Source organism: Helianthus annuus, chromosome 9, assembly GCF_002127325.2.
Source record: "Helianthus annuus cultivar XRQ/B chromosome 9, HanXRQr2.0-SUNRISE, whole genome shotgun sequence".
NCBI lineage: Eukaryota > Viridiplantae > Streptophyta > Magnoliopsida > Asterales > Asteraceae > Helianthus > Helianthus annuus.
In genome coordinates this window covers 111,637,692-111,640,996 of record NC_035441.2, presented here as the reverse complement: position 1 = coordinate 111,640,996, position 3,305 = coordinate 111,637,692, and positions in this window count along the sequence as shown.

Below are 3,305 nucleotides of genomic sequence, written 5' to 3'. Positions count from 1 at the left end.
ACTTGGTTTGCTTATCCCAGAAACCTGACTTGACTCGCTTATTGTTGATCTCAGCGGCGAGTAGGTAGGTTTCCTCGATTGTTGCTGGCTTGGCTGCGTGAACAAAATCGGCTACACAGTCGGGTAGGGCTCGGATGTATTTCTTGATGGCTTGATCTAAGGTCTTGACTTGATCAGGACAGATGATACTAAGCTGCTTGAAGCGAGCAGTGAGAGCAGCGTTGTCTCCGTCCTTCTGCTTGATTTCCCAGAACTCGTCCTCCAGCTTTTGGCGTTCATGAGGAGGGCAGAATTCTTCGATCATGATCGCTTTCAACTCCTTCCATGATAGCCCGTAAGCTGCATCATTTCCGCGCTTGTTTCGTTCGGCCGTCCACCAGTCTAGAGCACGGGACTGGAGGACGCCTGTAGCATTGAGAGTACGGAGATGCTTAGGACATCCGCTCTAGCGCAGAGTGACATCGACCGAGTCGAACCAGTGAAACATGGCTGTCGGACCATCTTCGCCAGTAAACTCCTTTGGCCCGCATGCTTTGAACTGCTTGAAGCTGAAAGCAGCCTTTCTTGAATCCTTGGAGTTCTTAGTTCGGGATTCTTCTGACGACTTGCTAGCGTTTTCATACACCTCACTCACAGCTTTCGCCACGGTTTTGGAGATGATAGCAGCGAGACGTCGGTCTCTCTTTTCTTGGTGGGTTAGACGTTGACGTGATCCAGACGACGACATGGTCTGCAACAGACATCGTCACAGGAGTCAACACAACGAAATCGAATCTCACCTCACACGTCTAGACTACTAAAGCTTAGAATCACGTCGAATCACATAAGCATGTAAACACATATGCACAAAACCACAGATGCACGTAAGCACAGAAGCACATAAACACAAAGTCACATAAGCACGAAAACACGTAATCATTTAATCACAGAGGCAGTCAGAAAACAGAAACCTATTCTTCAAAGCTCGTGTGTCATTCGAATATCATATCGAATAGCATCTTAGTCGTACAGCATAGTATAGTATAAGATCGTTCTAGAGTTGCGATAACTGGATGTCGAATTGAGATAGAACATCAATTGCGAGTCGTGTGGGATGATAGCAAAAAATCGAATAATATCCAAAACATAAGTATAAAACAAGAAAGCACACATAAACACATAAAAGTCAACAAGAGTACCAAACGACTTTGTTAAATTCGAAACATATAAAATCGAGAGATAGATTGTCTGCGGCTACTAGACATCGACTACCCAAGACAACTCGACTATTCATAGTAGACTTGTCGTCACTTTCGACTCTAGAGGTCGTGTCTCTGCCTCGCTTCTTGGGCATTCCACGCGCGTCCTCTAGGTCATACTTGTGAGTTCAGGTCGTTGGAGTCCATCGAAGCCTTGGTGAGATGAACAAAATACAGAACAAACTGCTAAGGTGAGGGTTTCATCCTTTGGCTTAGCAATTTCTTCCTTGTTTTTAGTAAAATCGAGAAGAATTTCATCAAAATGGGGGTTTCACACCTGTTTTGGTATAATTCTCCTCGTTTATTGGCAAAAATGTCGAGATGAAGGAGTAAAATCCCCATAAGTCAGGAAATTTAGCCGGGAGTTTGCAGTTTTCACACCTATTCCTGGCTGAATCGCCTGACATCAGTTGAAAATTTAAGTGCAGTGATAGTGAGAGATTGCAGAATAAGGCATATAAACTGGGTCTGATGGTTCCTAACTATAGTCTAGGCCTCTAAGACAGCGACCCGGACTAGGTCGTGTCTGCCTAATTCCCTATAGTTATGGCTCTGATACCAATCTGTCACACCCCAACCGATGGCGGAATCATCGGGGCGTGGCACTGAGCGAAACAGATTATCCAGAAGTTTCCACAACAACTATTATTACAAATTCAGTTAAGTGATACGTCCCATACCGTACCCTAAATAAATAAACAAGTTATCATAGAATACAACTAAACAAATAGTACTGTTTCGACAACTCAGATTGAATTTATTACAAACCAATTGTTTAAAAGTACGGTCCAGAGTCATTAAGACTCGTCCGGACAAGATCTACAGACAACTAATGCCATAGATGCTTGATCGAACAACTCCAACGGCTCCACGGCTATAGTTTATTCACCTCTAGAGACCCCTAGGTAGGCTACGACCTACAACTGCTAGATGGGCTCTAAAGCTTTATTATTGCCTCGCTTTCCTAGCAAGTAAGCATCCTAATTACCTGTCACATACGTTAAAATAATGTCAATACATAAAATGTAAAGGTGAGCACACAAGTTTGATAATAGCATATAGAGTTCGAATAGTTTACGCATAACCAGGCACGTACACAGAGGAAAACGATGCATGTTAATTATCGACATGGGACCATCGGTACCAACGACTGCGGGTTGACCGTCCGAGACGGTTCGCAATACATGATTACCACCGTAATCCATGCAAGTATTTGTCCTTAACAACCCCCGTGTGAACGGGTGCTGAGTCCAAACTATAGTACTATGTTGCTAAGGCAGGTAGATAGCACTCCACGTGTAAACATAATAAACAGCATTCATTTAGTCAAATAGCACATGCAAGCTGGTTGGCGTTCAAATAGTTTATGTTTGATTGTGATTTGATAGGTAACGTTTGTAACACCCAAAAGTGTTAAAGCAAAAAGGGTTCGAGTATACTCACAGTGATTGATTGTGGATTGAAGGGAGTGCTGAGAGTAAGATTAGCCTGAATAGTTCGATAGCACAACGATGAGTAACGCGGAAAAGTAAACAAGTATGGATGGATCGAATGGGCTGATCGATCGAACGACAGGTTCGATCGGACGGCCTGTTCGATCGGCTGGTATAACCGATCGGACAGTCCTGTTCGATCGGCCGGTTGGCTCGATCGGCTGAACCATTGAGTGGATTGTTTCTTCCTCTGGTGTGTTTGTGTTAGAGGATTTGAGCTTTGGAAGTTTTTGTTGCAGTATTTGAGAACACTGAAGTGTTCCTACCTTTTCGAGTTGTTCGATCGAACGGTTCGTTCGATCGGCTAGCTCACTCGATCGGCTAGCCCACTCGATCGGCTAGGAGCTTCATGTTAGTCCTCAACTGAATGTCACTCGATCGGACAGTCTGTTCGATCGGCTGACATTCTCTACTACGAACAAGTTGTGAAAACGATTAGATGTTGGAGCATAGTATCTCATGATCCGAACAGTAATGTTTACCCATCGAGTGACACATTCGATTGAATCATTACTTCGTCAATACTATTCTTCAAAAGTTCGGGAGTGTGGGGCCATGTGCTAGCCGATCGGCT